This window comes from Diabrotica undecimpunctata, chromosome 2 (genome assembly GCF_040954645.1).
Source record: "Diabrotica undecimpunctata isolate CICGRU chromosome 2, icDiaUnde3, whole genome shotgun sequence".
NCBI lineage: Eukaryota > Metazoa > Arthropoda > Insecta > Coleoptera > Chrysomelidae > Diabrotica > Diabrotica undecimpunctata.
In genome coordinates this window covers 177,077,229-177,094,974 of record NC_092804.1, presented here as the reverse complement: position 1 = coordinate 177,094,974, position 17,746 = coordinate 177,077,229, and the positions used below count along the sequence as shown (strand labels likewise).

Genomic DNA, 17,746 nt, shown 5'->3' with positions numbered 1-17,746 from the left:
AGAATTTCATCGAATCCGACTTCCGAATGATCCGAATCCCTGTTTTCAATCTTCGGACTTGGCCAAGACCTGGACTCATAAACTCGCCCAGATGTATACTTTCAATCCCACAGATCCTACAACCCTTGTGCCAAGACACAGAATTATCTCAAACACTTGCATCTATAAAATCAGAATCCCCGCCATGGTCTAGAACACCTTGTTTTATAAACACTTCCCTCTGTAAATTTAATAAGGATCTACAGATACAATGAAGAGTACCATTTCGACGCCATATCTGAAATTTCAGGTTTTGTTGATGTTATGATATTCTTCATTGCTGTGCTAATTTTGCGCTGCACTAATATAATAATTCACGAATATGAGCAGAAGGACGTGACGAAATGGAAAAATATCTTTCTCATTAGTAGTGGTTTTGCACAACCTGGAAGTACCAAAACGGAAGCACCTTTGGTTACAGAACACGTTTATCAACCCGTAGTCGTGTAGAAGTAGAATAATAAATTCACTTTTTTTAAGTCTTATTTTTATCCCATATTTTACGAAAATATTTACCTTTTCTTGTGTAATATAAATAAATTTTACGATTATTATATGTTTTTTATTTCTATGTGAAACAGTTCCAGTACAACCTAATCTAGTCCCGACAAGAATTTCCTTCCAAATGGAGGGAATCCATTATATTTCCTCTAAAAAAAGCAGCTCCCTTCCCTACTCTTCAAACTCGTTTAGGCTAATCTCAATAACATGTACGCTTTGCAAATTGTTGGAAAAAATGATCAACAAGCGATTAATCTGGTATCACTGATAATTTAGTGATCCTGCAAACAGATCTAGCAAATGCTATGGTCTCCAAGTAAGACGTAATTGCAGTAATTTTTGATATAGAAAGTGCTTTCGATACAACATGTAAGTCAGCTATCCTTAAAAAACTGGTAGAAAATTATCCTACGGGCAACATATTATGATTTATAAACAACTTTTTAAATAATAGAAATTTCAGAATCACAGTTAACGGAGTATTATCCGACAACTATATTACTGAAAATGGTGTACCCCAAGGTTCTACTTTGAGCTCTACCCTCTTTTTACTAGCCATCATTGATATTTGCTCTCATATAAAATCTCCCGTTAAATTTGCCCTATACGCAGACGACCTTATTGTATACTGCCAAGGAAAATCGGTTGCTGCAAGGTCATCTTTATTACAAAGTTCTGTGTGAGTCCCTTACTACATGGTCCGAGAAACTGGCTTCAGGTTCTCTTCCAATAAATCTGAGATAATTAAATTTGCCAAGAGATACAACAGCGCAGAAATACCCAAAATAACTCTAAACGGAGTAAATTTAGAGTTAATTGATCATACAAGTTATATTGATATACAAATTTTTACTACTAACTCTCGATAACAAACTCACCTAGCGTCGTCATATCGATAAAATAAAGAGCAACTGTTTAAGCAGAATAAATTTGTTAAAGAGTGTACTACTAAGAATATATCGAGCTATAATCCGATCCAAATTCGACTATGGTTGTATAGTTTACTTGTCCGCATTCAATAATTTATTACAATCGTAAAAATCTGTAAAAAAAATGTCCTCACGTTCATCCAAATGGGTACCTGTTTCTACTTTTGATTTGAAATGTCCTTCTTAACTTTTTTTAGTCTATCTAATTCGAAAAAGTGCAAAAAATTGCTTTAGGTAAGTTGGTTCCGTCGATCCTTAGAGTTTAGAGCCATTTGTTTTAAATTTTTCGGCTGCTTTCCTCCATTTAACTCTATTCGTGTCCGCAGTTCTTCAGTTTCTCATCTTCTGTTTTGTATTCTTGCCATGTGGCCTAACCAGATTGACAACCTACAGCCAAGTATAGAAGGCTGCGGAGTCTATTTATTATACGTCATTGATTAGGACTTACCTACTGTAGTCATTAATTATTGAAGTCTGAATAACAAAATATATAGCTAATTGTGTGCTGCGTTGTAATACCATAAAGAACCAGTATACTATTACATCTTTAATAATAATGCCAATATTAAAATCCCTATTATTAACTTTATGATACACCTATTTGATTTCCCAACACTTAAAAAGTTTTTATATATTTTTAGAATATATTCCTAAAAATGTACGCCATTGGCTTAGTAATAGGATTTTATTATTTGGATTTCCCATAGCGTTGTAAATTCCAATTTAACAGCCTTAAGCAGTGAGTGATAAAGATGGAATATGCCATGGCATCTATTATAAGCGAAGGACAACTATATGGGAAATATATTGGCTCGAAAACGTGACTTGTTGAATCTCATATAGTCTCCCATCTCAATACGATAATGTAGTTATAACACAAAATCATAGCGACGGTGTAACTGGTTGGCCTGCTGTCGAAATCAGTTTAAAAATTTACCAACAGATGGAGTTAGTCGGTGTATTCTCGCATTCTGATGTATGGTAATGTGATTTGTGACAGTAATAATAATAATAATAGTGACAATTAATAATAAAGTAATTAGTATGGACACTCGACAGGCGGGAAAAAGTACGCGCATCATTTAGCGCAGGCCATATCGCCATATTGAAAACAGACCGACCGCTAGTGACGTAGTGACATCCGACTGGTATTAAGGTGACGTGTGACGTGTAGTGTATTCATCAAGTCATCTGTCGTGAATTGTTTGTTTATTTCTGTGTCGTTTTATTTTTCGTTTAATTAAGTCTAAAAACAGTTCTTTTTAGAACTAAATTGTATTATCAAATTTCAACTTCGTATATTATATACGTAGGTATATATTAGTTATATTAGTTTTGTGGTTTAAAAGAGATATTTGTAATTTCATTATGCCTGGAGACCATTGTGCTGTGAACACTCGAAGACGGGAGGTACGTTTTTTACGTTTCCCAAGGATCCTCAAAGGTATGTATTTCTGTTTGTCAATATCCGTAACTAATAAACGTAAATTACAAGTTTAAATGATTTAAGACTGGTTCATTTTTGAAGAACCCTACTTTTTGCTGTACCTCTATAACTATTAAAATAATATTTGTGTACTTACTTTTGTATATATATATATATATATATATATCATATATTATTATATATAGAAATAATATTTCTATTTTGTTATGAAAGTTCATAAAACTCAAATTTGCTGAATTTTGTAATCTATAATCATTAATTACTATTTAAATGGGATTATAATGATAATTATAAATAATAATAATAAATTATATAACTTCAGAACAATATAATGATTAAGTTTTTGCCTAGTAATATTTTTTATCCATTTTATCTAGTCAATTTTTAAAATATATTTATTTCAGGGCAGAAACCTGGGCACGAGCTGCTGGACGGGAGGATTTATATGTAAAGCTTCCAGCTTTTCATAAAAGTTATCAACTTTGTCATCTACATTTTGATGACAATTGTTTCTTAAATTATCTCCGTAACAGGCTTAAGCCTACTGCATTTCCTACCATTTTTTCATGTATGCAGGGATCCTCAGACAATCACCGTGATCATTCATATTCAGTTTTAGGTAAGTCATTTTCTATTAGTGTTTTTTGGTAAATACTTATCTATTATTTTTAAAACTTCACTGTCCAAATGGTAATAGCTACAAAGAGTCTCCAAGTTCAATGTTATTTTAATATTAAATATCATGACCTACTCTTGAATCAAATTTGAATCATGAATGGATTATATATAATCCATTTAGCATATAACCACGCTATTTGAATCATATGTGATTCATTGGACAGTGAAGTTTTAAATATGTTGGTTATCCCAAAAAGATATTTATTTTTAGTATCAGATATTAATGTTTCATTATAAGACATAAAGTGCAAAACGTTATTAAAACTAAAAGGAGGTAACAAAGTGAGGGAAAAAGTAACAGCTAACTTTATTTCTTGCAGATATCAATGTTTCTAGAAATGGGTGTTCAATGCAAGGTGGGGAAGAGTCTGTACAAGATCAAGTTTCAGGACCAGCAATTAATATTTTGCAGAATATTGTTATATCCAATGGTAAGTACTAAATGAGATATTTACTTCCAAAGGTATCAAGAGATTTCTATCCTGATAATGAATTATGTAAATAGTGCAACTTTTAATATTTTTTCAATTTTATTTATAAAACATGTGTATATAATCTTTTCTTCTTTTTATTTGTTTAGAGTTTTCTAAACTATTGAAACCTATGTTTTAATTTTAAATAGTGGTCCTTATGTTATTATATATCAGAGTTAAGAATGCTCTACAGGTTATACATGGTTATTTAGTCTGTTTGATCCACTCTATGTATAAACCTATTTTTTAAAAACAGTTAAAAATAAAAGTTGTTAAAAGTTATGTGAATTTTAATACTAGTAGTAAACATTCAGAGGATTCATTCATAACAAGTGATAGAATTAGCACTCTTTTTCTAAAAGAAATATACAATACATTATAACATTTCTAAATTGGACTTTTTTCTATTATTACAAGAGTATTGACTTATGTATAATACATTTTTTTCTGTTTACAGATAATGTAGACAAATCAACTTCACCACTGTCAGAATTTTCTCCAACATTGAGCACTCAAACACCTTTACTTCTATCTTCCCATACTCCAAGGAAGGAAGTTCTAAGATCAAAAGTAAAGGAATTGAGAAATGAAAATTATCGTTTGTCACAAAAAATAAATGAACTTGAGAATCAAGTTCTGATGCAAAAATCAGATGTTCTTAACTCATTGTCTGCAGAGGATTGTCAGCAGTTGATTCATAAATTGTGTCCAAAGGAACTTGCCGATTTTATAACAATACAGATTGCCCAGACAAACAAGAAACCACGAGGTCGCCGCTATTCAGATGCTTTTAAGCAAGAATGTCTAAAGATATACTTTACGGGACCCAGGGTATATAAAACGAAATTAATGAAACTTTTTTATCTTCCTAATCCTCGCACATTAAGAAGGTACACTGAGGAAATCAAGATAAAACCTGGACTTAATGAAAATATAATTCAGATGATTACTCTTAAAGTGAGTAATTTTTCTGAACAAAATAAAATGTGTGTCTTATGCTTTGATGAAATGGCAATTAAGGCAAATTTATTATACAACCGAGGATCAGATGAAGTTGTTGGCATAGAAGATTTTGGAGCTGGTGAAAAATCAATTGTTCCTGCAGTAAGTGCTACTGTATTAATGGTGAGGGGTATAATGAACAATTGGAAACAACCATTATGTTATTACCTGCATCATTCTTCATGTCCTGCAGAAAAATTGCAGGTGATTTTGACAGAGGCCATAAAGTCATTATTCAGATGTGGTTTAAATGTTTGTGCCATAATAAGTGACTTAGGCTCAAATAATTGGAAATTTGCTAATAGCATGAATATAACTCCTGAAAATCCATATTTTATTTTTAAGGAAAACTCTCAGGAAGATAAAAAAATTATTTACATGTTTGATACTCCTCATCTGATAAAGTTGGCAAGGAACAATTTATTAAAAAACCACTTTGTATTTATCAATGAAGCCAATATTAAAAAAACAACTTCGTGGGAGCATATTAAAGCCTTTTATGTGCACGACAATAAATATGCAAACCGAGCTGCTCCAAAATTGACAGAGGCACATATAAATCCTAATGCCTTCCAGAAGATGAAGGTAAAGCTGGCTTCACAAGTTCTTAGTAGCACAGTTGCTGCAAGTTTAAATTTATATATTAGATTTGGTATCATTCCAGCTGCTGCCGAAGGTACTTCAGAAGTTGTTCAAATATTTGATAATTTGTTTGATTTATTAAATTCTTCTTCACTGCACCATTCTAAAAAGTATTGTCAGGCATTTAAAAACTTAGAATACCAAAAGCAATTTTTAGAAAAATGTGACAAGTTTTTTAACACTGTACAAGTTGTCAATAATAAAAATAAAGTTGTAACAAGTCGTATAAAATGTTTAAAAGGGTGGAGAATTACAATTCGTGGTGTACAATTGTTGTGGGAGAAACTTAAAAGTGCTGGCTATACTTTTTTGTTAACGAGAAGGTTAAATCAAGACTCTTTGGAGAATTTTTTTGGTTCCATTAGACAACAAACAGGAAATAATTTAAGTCCAACAACGTTTCAATTTCAAATGGCATTTAGAAAATTACTGTGTGTTGACCTAATGAATTCTGGAGCAGAAAATTGCCAAGGAGATCCTGATGCAGTTTTACTGAAACTCACTGACCTTGCGTTAACATTAAATAATCAACCTGCAGCAACCACAACAGTTGGATTAACTAATATTGATTTAGATTATCAAAAATTAGATATAATTTCACAAAATACTGCCAGATATGTATGTGGATATTATATTAAAAAGTGTTTGGAGGTTCATACATGTTCAACTTGTTCAAATTTTGGGAAAACTGTCACTGAATTAGATGATTCTAATTTATATTGTTTTTTTAAAGCATATGATACTGATGCCCTCGATATGTTTGGTAGTCTTCAAAGAGTATATAATTCAACTGGACAAAATATTTGAACAACATTTTGAACACATAATAATCAAAAGTGGTGTCATAAAGAACTTTATTACTCTGTATGAAAGTGTAATATTCGTACATCCTTGTGTTAACTTTCCATATAAATATTTTTTAAATCTGTATGCTAGAGTAAGGTTGTATTACACATTAAAATTTATTAATCAAAATTTCAAATGCCAAAAAAATATTTCAAATAAATCTATAAAAAATAAATTAATCGTTTGGAGCAATAAATAGATTTTTTTACTACTAACATGAAAAATTACTGTTATTTATTTAATAACTACAAGAAGTAAATTTTCTCTCTGTAGGTAAACAGTATTTACTTTTTTACCTAGGTAAATAATGCAAAATAAGTGTCAGTACAGTGCCATGTAGTTGTTTTGATTTGTTGATTTACTTCTAATAAAAGTTTTACAATGCCTTTAACTTCTTTTGCTGACACTGTTCACAATAGTGAAGTAAATATTCCCTCAGAGAACTCTGTTACAGGAAATGCAGAAATACATAATGATTTGTAACAATTGCCCAATTAATTATAATTTTAACCAAATTTCCATGTTCCAAGTCTGGTTAAATACATGTTCATGTTCCAAATATTACAAATAATAGTTTTTTTATAATTGTTTGTTTTTAAATTTTTTTTGTTTAGAATAAATTAAGCTTACATTAAGAATAAGCTAATATATAAATTTTAGTTAAAGTTAGTAGCAAAAAAATACTACACAGTTGTGGTAATCTGAAAACTGTATATAGCACGCATAATTAGTGCGAAAAGAACAGTATGAGGTTGTTCTACTAACAAAGAGAAGCCGAATATAGTATGCAACTAGTACCGACATACGAGCTTGTTTTTAACACCCATTAGATTGAATTGTAGTTTTGTTAAAGTGACATTCAGTTTTGATAAGGGAAACATCAAATATACGTCTATTTTTTCATTAGTAATGAAATCACAGACAATCTAGGTTTTATCACAAGAACTTCTCTAGAGAATGGTCACCATACTATTTTAACCATATTTACACCCTCGAAAAAATTCAAAATAAGTTTCTCCGGATTTGTGCTTATAGATTAAACTTAAAGAACTTGTCTTTGGTTGAACTAAGGTCAAGGCTAAATATCAGTTCGTTAGAAAACTATAGAACTAAAATGCGATCTAGTTTTTCTCTATAAACTACTTAATCATACAACTGACTGTTCTGATTTATTAGGTCCTATCAACTTTAGATGTAGCACTAGAATTCTTAAAGAAATATCTTTGTTCTCTATAAAACACTAGCACACTAACTATGCCAAATTCCCATATCAGTTTCTGATATGAGAAATTGAATTCCCATTTCATTTTAAAATGATTCTCAGGAAAATTTAATTTATGTAATTTAATAATTGTTTAACAATATTTAATAATTATTTAATATTTAGTTTTAGTATTTGTGTTATGGTTAGGATATTTTACGTTGTTAATTATTTTGTAAAAAATGGGGACATCCCGTTAATAAATAAATAAATAAATAATAATTCTGGTTTTATTCGCAAAAAAAAATAAAGGAATTGATATTTCCAGTTAGGAAATTGGTAACCTTTACAACTGAACATAAAATTAAAATTATTAAATGATATTATTCTGGAAGTAGTGCCAACGATATAATCGGTACGTTTTCGTTTTCATTCGAAGGCCCTGTACCATCAAAATCTGCAATTCACAACATTATTTTTAAATTTGAAAAAACTGATTGTGAAAAAAGAATTGTAGAAAATGCACGGATTGTGATAGAGATAAATTAACCAGCTCGTGCAATTAATGAAGAACAGGAACAGCGTGAAACTGCCGTAAGTAGTCTAACTGAAATCAATTTTACTTGTAACAACACCCTAATTGCAACAGAAACTGTTATTACTGCTAGAACTGTACGAAGTACCTTAAAAGCAAATAAGTACCATTGCTACTAAAAAAAATTTAAATTCACAACTATTCTACTAGAAACTGTAGTGAATGCAATTTAAAAACTTATAATAAAAAAGATGGCCTCTGGCTGCCTTTTATGTAATTTCAGATATAACAAGAAAAAATGCATATGTTCTTTATAAACGCGCAAATAGTCAATGTTCTTTGTCTCAAAAACATTTCACGATATTACTCGGTAAAAGTCTTTTGAATGAACATCTGAAAAGAAGAAAAGATATGAAACAGCTCTCTAATGACTTAAAAACCACAGTCATAAAAATTCTTGGAAAAGGTGAAGACAAGAGTTCAAGAAACCCTACTGAGGAACTTCCAAATCGACAACCTGCTAAGCAAACAAGATGTCCGAAACATAAAGACAGAAAAGTAAAATCATGTGATGACTGTAAGAAAGCAAGTTGTAAGGAACGTAGTGTCACCCGGAACTTTTGTCAAGATTGTTTTAGAAATTAAGATATATACGTATTCATCACTCCCTCTTAATTTTTCCGATATCATTTTTACTTGTTAAAATTTTTTGTAAGTTTACTTTTGTTAAATTATTGTTGTAGAAGTTAAAAGTAAGTCTATTTAAGTTAGTTTACACACAAAATTGCCTCCCGAAATAATTGTAAGAGTTGTTTTTTACTTTAGTAGAAGTTTTTCAGTTTCTTATTTGGCTATGGTAGAAAAGTTTTATTTTTATATAAAATAAATAAAATATTTTTAATAATAATATTTAACTTTTGTATTTTTTAGTTAATAATAAATATTATATGAGACATGTCTTCTTTTTTTCAATGCAGAGATAAATGCTGGTCACTTTAATTTTGGGGTATTTACGCACCCCACGATACCAGTTGTGTGTTTATAAAATAACGATACCAGCTGAGGATTAAAATTAAAACAATATATTGTCGATTGTAATTAATTCAAATTAACTTGTTTACTAACTTTGAAATAATATAAACACGTCTCTGTTCTAACCACTTGTGCCAGTCCGTAACTGATTTGGTCTGTTTTCAATATGGCGTCTGGATACTTTTATACTTCAAAGGCGCCGACACCGAGTGTCCTAACTGTTTGTGGTTAAACTGTGGTAATAGCACAGTGCGGTCCCAGCCTAACTAGTAGTTTCAGATATTGAGTGTTTGTACTTTTTTTGTTTTTTATTTGAAATCATTCATATAGATTGATTGAAATGAACGCCTATAAAATATCTACCGAAGTGTTACACAGTATTGCAATATTATATTTATTTTGGAATATTCTAAGGCATAAATCATTTGAAGGTATGTATATATACTAATAAAATACAGTACCTATCTTTACAGTATATCGAACAGCAGCGGCTCGTCAGCCAAATTCTTAAGGTAAATTTTAAAATAAAACTACATTTTACTGGAGTCTTCGTTTACTCAGCTTCTTCGTCTTTTGTGATGGCCGCTTTCTTATGTTGGCGACCATCATGGCTATTATTTCTTCATTGACTCTAAATTTCGTACATCCACGGCATTCTTAGGCGTTCTAAGGATCTTCTTTCTGTCGAAGCTTCAGAGAGAAGGCGGTGATTAGGGAGCCTATAGACGTCGCTTAGCTTATATATCTGTTTGACCTCGGCATTTGTTCTCATTCGGTAGTCTTTTTCATTGCTATTGTCAGCGTTCACGTCTCACACCCAAACATGAGCACCGGTCTAATCACAGTTGTATATTTCCTGATTTTTGTTGTTCGTGTTAGGCTTTTGGATTTAATAGTGTTGTGGAGGCTATACATACATATGTTTGCTGCCTAAATTATTCGTTTTATCTCTTCCATGATATCGTTATCTGCGGTGATTGTCGCTCCGAGATATTTAACCGTGAACTACTATTTGACTGAAGTCAAATTTGACCACAGGACTTGAAATTTCGTGCGCCACTGGTAGACAGTTTCGCAAACGACCTTGTTATTCGTATTTATTAAGTAAAATACGTAGATTATAGTATATTATAGTATTATATACAAATATTATGTTATGCAGACGACGCCGCATTAATCGCCGAGACAGAAGACGAGCTCTAAAGATTAACACATATCTTCAATACAACAGCCAAGAAATACAATATGATAATATCAGCAGAAAAAACCAAATGTATGACAATATCTAAATACCCATTACTATGTAAAATCGAAATTGATGGGAAAATAATAAAGCAGGAAGCAAGGTTTAGATATCTGGGAATAGATATAACTAGTTACGGAGATGTTGAAGAAGAGGTACGACAGAAAAACTTAAAAGCAAGTAAAGCGGCGGGATCTCTTAATGACACAATCTGGAAGAACAAACATCTAAGACAAGATACAAAAAACCTGACACATCTAAAACGAGACAACTACTAGAAACAACAGAATATCAGGGAAAAGTCAGTTGGATAGCGGGAGAAGCGAAAACATACGAAGAGCATGCAGTATAGAAGACATAAATGGATGGATGACAAAACGGAAACAGGAGTATAGTGATGAGAAGGTCACGAACGATTCGCTCACAAAGATCGAATCCTTTCAAAGACCCGTCATTTGATACAATCACGTTCTGTGACCCTATCGTTTAAATGACCCTATGAATGACGCTGTCTAGTGTTTACGAAACGCACTGTGTGATACCGACACGTTGATCGGTCAATTCATGGCTCTCCTAAATTAATTGAAACGGAGAAACCCCTACCGATGATTGATAAGTACCTTGGTGAACGTCTACAAGCTAGAAAGGAGAATTGCAATGGTCGGATCAAAGGAGTCATATTTATTCCCATCTATTTGAGTTGGTCAAGAAAAAACTCTGCATTGCTGCTACGTTGGTTCCATCAGAAAGAATGTTTGCAAAAGCGGGACGTACTTTGACAGATCAACGAAATAGAAGTGGAAATAAAGTTTAACAAATTTCATTTGCAAACGCAAATTTATAATTTTTAATTATTTTTGTTCGACGTGACGTGCTCACATTTCTGTAAGGTATTTTCTATCTTTTGTTATTTTTTGTTTACAAATTTGTAGAAAATAAAATTCATTTTAATTGCATTATCGTTCATTCATGAACATAACAATATCGAATTTGTAATTTTACTTGACTGTTTCAAGTATTTTTTTTATATAATTGATTTCTGAAGATGATCTGAGAAATACAAATCTAGATGTCAACCTCAAACTATAGTTCATTCTTAAATTTATCGTTTTAACAATATCTAATTCTACACATAAACAACAATATAATTAAAGTCATTCTTATGAACAAATCTCTATGAACGGATCCTGCATTATCATTAATTCATATACTCTCAGAAAGATTCACAAACATAACAATATTAAACTCTGCACACTTGACCTTTACACAACAAATTTAATTAGATCGTTCATATGAACGGATCTTTATGTACGGATTATTTTAATGATTCACCTGGAAGACCAAGGACACCGAAACGAATCAGGTCTTCCCATTACTACAGAAGTGGAACGAACACATTACACATTAGTAGAATATAGATAAGTCACCAAATGGACGAAGAAGTATCGGTAGACCAAGAAAAAGATGGTGCGATCATTTAAACAATTTAGAAGGCTAATATTAACGAAGAAACAGGCTTTAAAGCCTATATACAAGAAGGAAGAAGAAGAAGTTTCATCTAAGATACACGTGGCAGTATACCAATAGTTCAAGAGCAATAAATCCGTTCTTTACGGATTTTTATCTTCATATCTATATTTCTTATACCGAGATTATGAACAAAGATGCTTTAATTTTAAATGCACTTTTTTATGCTATATGTTTTTGGTACTATTTAAAAATATTGTGTCTTATATTCTGAAATCTAAACTGTTTTATATTTTTTTATTGCCTATTAATACTACTGTATTCTCTTTAGGTATTTCGTATAAAGCACATCTTCTCTACATAGTAGCCTTTAATGCCAGATACCTTGATATGTACCTTGCCGTTATATCAAATTATACTACTATAAAGAAAATTGTATTCATATGTTTATCAGCTGGTACCATTTTACTATCTTATGGATTGGAGCAATCATATGGCGTAAGTTAGATACTTTTACTATATTAAACTTAATGCAAGGTGAATCATAACTATAGGGACGTGTTATTTGGATCAAAATATGGCCATGGGACCAAACATGATGCATTATCATCAGTAATCATCCACGTAGAATACAATGTAACAAGATGTAGAAAACTAATTCTTAACCTGTCTAAATACCTATACTTTTCTGTGGCGATTTTGATAACAATTTAAAAATATACAGCTAAATTTAATCTTAACACCTACACATTTTTTCTAAGCAACTTTTCTTAGGTATATTTGGTCCAACATCCATAGTTTGGTGCAAATAATGTTTTTGTAAGAGGATGGAAAAGAAAATTTCATTTGGATCTTCAATCTTTAAAATCCGAACCGTATCGGAAGATACTGTGACATTTCTACCTTCTATAAACCATTTAGGATGGCTAATTGAAAATGCTGATGTACAATATGAACTGTAACATTCGCTGCGTTCTTCGTGTTATCCTCCACTCAGGATATTCATACTGTTTATACTATTCATCCATTTTTTTAGGTTTTAAAGGACGTTTCAGATTTTCCGATCATAAAATATTTGTCCATCATGACATTCTTAAATTATTTTAGACTATTAATCGGAATATAAAAATTATGTTTTAATTTTAATTTTTATTTTTAGATACTTTGGACACTCAGTGAATATTTAGAACTAGCAATTATTCCCCAGATGTATATGATATGGAAAAGCGGAAAAATAACGCAACAAGTACTATATTATCTTTTGTTTTTACCACTGTACAAAATAATGTACCTATACAACGTGATCTACAAGTACCAAGTGTATGGTTATTGCAACGTATTATCTCAGTTGGCTGGTTTAGTAGACATTACAATATGCTTTCTAACTTTATTAATTTTAAGCTGTAAAAAAGTTGTAACTCCCGAGTAAATTATGTAAAAGAATCCTTTTTCCTTACTTGAATCAATCTTTGCCCCAAGTCTTCCAGAAGGTCATTTTTCTTTTACTTACCTTTCAACAGTGCGTATCATTCATGACTTTGGGCATTATCGTCTAAAAGGTCAACGTATACCTTTCTTGTTTTCATTTATGGATTACGTGTGTTCAATCAAGAAATGTCTCTTAACAGCACAGCTAAACTTAATGAACTCTAGGATGAAATCTAGTTGAAGCTGGTCCTCAAACATCTATTTTAGATTTCAAAGGATATTACCTTTATGCAGATGAATTGTTTTCCACAAACTTGGTCATCAGGGCCGCCGCTAAGGTATTGGCCGCCCGTGTGCAACTTATTTGCTGCCCACCTTCTAACACTTTAGACATACATACTATTATTTAAAGAAATGTGCAGAAGATGCATAATATAACAATAATAATTTGTAAATAGGTAAATACTTACTTGAACCTTTAGACTAATCTCCATGATCCAACGTCCATATATTACCCTAATATCCTAATTTAAACGTCCTTTATCCTAATTTTTTTAATAATCATGATCTTTCGTCTCGGAAAACTTTTTGACAATATCTTTAATGTCTAATGTCGCACACACTTCATGTTCTATAGATAACATTGCTAAAGCAGAAAGTCTATCTTGCTTCATTGAGGATCTCAAATACTTTTAATAATCTTGATTTTTAATGGTGCGATTGCATCGATCCGACTCTCCCATCGCTTGTCCGACAATGCTTTTAATGTCAACTTTGGAAGGTGCTTTAATAAAATGTTCCATCTAATATTGGAAGAAGAAAAAATACATATAGTTCCTGTATAGTATTAAAAAGTTCCACTGACTCAAAACTTATTTTTACTGCATTATTCACCATCAGATTTAAATTATGCGCAGAACAGTCCACGCAAATTATTAATATTTATATTTAATTCATTCAGTTTATTTTCTATAAATTCAAACAGACCTTGTCCAGTTACGTCAGTTACAGGAGATAAGCCCAAGAAGTATTCAAATATCTGAACTGGTGTTCATCTTACTACAATTGTTATTTGTTCTACGTGCGTTATATCTGGGGTACAATCTAATATGATAGAAAAATATTTAGATTCTCGAATTTGTTTTAGAATAACGTCCTGAACAGAGTTTGCCAATAAAACAATCAATTCATTCTGATGTTGCCATCCTAAATAATGTGGTATATTTGTACTCTTGGATTCTACACGACGGAGATGCTCTGATAATACAGCGTCAAATCATTTCAACTAACTGAAAATAATTTCCAATATTTGGTTCAAATAACTTATTGGATGATCCTCTAAAAGCTAAACATTGTTTAGATAAAAATTTTACAATTGATAATAATCTTTCAACAACAGCGCCCCAATGTTTTTTCTCCATTTCATAAAATTTTTGATGAGCAACTGTTTATCCTTTTTTTAATGCTGTAGATAGTTCAAACAGTTTTTGAGAATATTTTATATGAGCGGATTCATGTCTTTTTAAAATAATAGCTAAATGTTGCCAGTCACTTACCCCATTAATTCCACTAAGTAATTGTCGGCTGCTTTTATCACAACAAAACAGTTTACAAGGTGCACAAAAAACACTATTTAGTGATAATGAGTAAAGTAACCACGGGCGATGAATTTGGTCTTGATTAGGTAATGTGCGATAATAATAAGTTTCTGAAAATTTCCTATTATTTGTATCTCTGGGGAAGTTAATCTTTGTAATTTGCTAAAGAAAATTTTCAACAACAAATTGAACTTCACTTGGATTCATATTGGCAGGCCATTTTCCGGGATCATCTGAAACCAAGTATATCCTGGAGCTTCCTACACTGCAATCCAGATTAACTGGAACATTAATTGTTCTGTCTTGTTTGGTGGCTTCAGGTTCAGGCGTTTCAGCATCAGCACTTGCACTATCGCTATTATTGTCATCAAATCCTCCGTCTCTATCCGCAGGAATATTCAATTGTTTGGTACTTTTTTCTATGGTTTGGACTTCGCTTGAAGTTGAAGGTCCTAAATTTATATCTGAGTCTTCTATATTTTCATGTATGTTTTTCATCAAAAATGATTCCAGTGCACCGCTTAGTTTTTTTTCTCCTCAGTTTTTGCCTCACTTATTTTTCTATATTGAAAACCTGAAAGTCGTTTTCTTTTTCTTTCGGACATTTTGAAATTATCACTTAATAACGAAGTTAACAAAATAAATCCCAAACACTTTAAATAAGTTGTCCAAATAATGTTTCTCCAAATAATATGTAGCCGTAATGCGTATACGAATAAAATTGCTCTGATCTCGACGTTACTTTGAAATGCAGTACCTACTGTGCAAAAGAAAAGGGTACACTACTATATTTTACAAACAAAATCGTTTATCAAAAGCGTGTCTAAATTCATCGAATTCTTAACTAAGACTGAACATAAGACATAATGACCCATCTATAAACATAACCATAGAAACAATATTATAACAGAAACTTTACAACCACTTGCCTAAATTCTTGTAAAATATCTACGTGTGAAATCCCAAATAACTGAAGTCCGAAAGCCGCCAGCTGCTTTGAATTAAAAAGTATTCCCGAAATTGCTTTATGACTGTACCTGCAAAAGGGCGGCAGTTCATACAATAAATAATATTTTCTGACATTTTTTTTTATTAGGATAAAAAAAAAGTATACATGATAAATGAAACGCATTTGAGTATTATCACGTACTGAATAATTATTATTGTTTGGAATATTAGAGTTCACAGAATTATCTGAATCATTACTATTTAATTATTTGAATTTATTTTCGTTTTAAAAAAGTATTATCATCAGTGGACTGCTTTTGGCGCCCTTAATGTTGGCCGCCCGTGTGCGATGCACACTTGGCACACATGGTAGCGGCGGCCCTGTTGGTCATCACTAACATATGATTTGGACGATTCGAGTTGCATTGAAACGCTTCAATGACGATAGTTTTCAAAAACTACGGCAGTAACTTTTAGAATCTTAGGTAGGTATTTCAGAACCTCTAACAGGTAATTGAATATTATTGCAGATTTTCGTATGTACTTTTAAAAATCCTGATCTGAATTTCCTGTTGTCTACCAATACTCCAAAATCTTAGAAATATTTGCCGTTAAAGCCTTCATTGTTTTTTCTATATTAAGTTTTGGATACTGCAGCATATACTCCATATCATAAGCATCTTTTAGAACTATATGTTGCCTGAAAATTCGACAAGCAGATCCGGTGATCATTCGAGACAGCTCACTTACTTTGATGTGAGTAGTCTAGAGGTTCTATAGTTCAATGTTGTACTATAAAATCCAAAATGGATTTAAAACTTAAATTAGAATACGCCGTTGAATAGGATCAATCGATGGATGAGCATTACGCTAAGATATGAGAAACTATACTTATCCCAAAGAAGTTGGAAAGAAGATACCAATAACACTCATTTTCTATCAAAAAGTTAATTTGAAATATCCTTTTATGGTAAAATATGAAACACTGCTTATATTTTATACTTTTATACAAATAAAACTTTTTCCCACTACTTTGAATTTTCTTTCTTGCATATTTTGTAGAAACCAATGCACTAGAACATTGAACCATAAGAATTTCACCACAATATTGGAGCTAATGAGTGATGAAAAGTGAAACATCTCAGGAAATTAAAATGGAATAGAGCAAGCCAGAAAATCATTTAAGAAGATGCAAAATAATTCTAAAATATTTTATTATAATATTTGTTTATTTAGATTAATTCAGAATATAATTACAAAATATACGGATATTAAATATGAAATTTCCCACTTGTTTTTTATATCAGACTAATAACTAAATATATTTATAGACGTAAAAATAAACTCCAATAAAATTTTAGACATAACGAAGACTAAAGGTGGAAAACACATAGATTCTTGCCGTGTTATGAATAAAATAATTATATACTACCACAAAAGTAATCAAAGTATGTTGTTGACAAGCAACTTATAGTTCATTCAAAAATGTAGTGTCTAGGTTTTGAATACTACTTCCAAAAAATTACATTAGCAGTTTAATGATATCTGTAAAGATTGCCGCACTAAACACTAAACCATTACCTTCAACAAATGGTTGAGTACATAAAAAATAAACAATAAACGGATAAACAATCCCCAATTACATGCAAAATATGTGATCAGTTAAGAGAGCAGTTTATTTAACAAATCCAATAAAATAAAAACTCTAATCTTTACTCTCCGTGCCGGTGTAGTTTC

At 31.3% G+C, this 17,746-nt stretch overlaps 1 protein-coding gene and 1 long non-coding RNA gene across 2 annotated transcripts in view; one reads left to right on the top strand and one right to left on the bottom strand.

The window, feature by feature from the left end:
- Positions 1 to 17,746, bottom strand: part of tow (target of wingless repressor) — a 552,940-nt gene that overhangs the window by 80,140 nt on the left and 455,054 nt on the right. The gene's annotated exons all lie outside the window — the stretch shown is intronic.
- On the top strand, positions 9,545 to 17,056 carry LOC140435278 (uncharacterized). Its single transcript, XR_011950129.1, has 3 exons — positions 9,545 to 9,756; positions 12,367 to 12,533; positions 13,195 to 17,056. It is a non-coding gene; the product is annotated as an uncharacterized lncRNA (long non-coding RNA).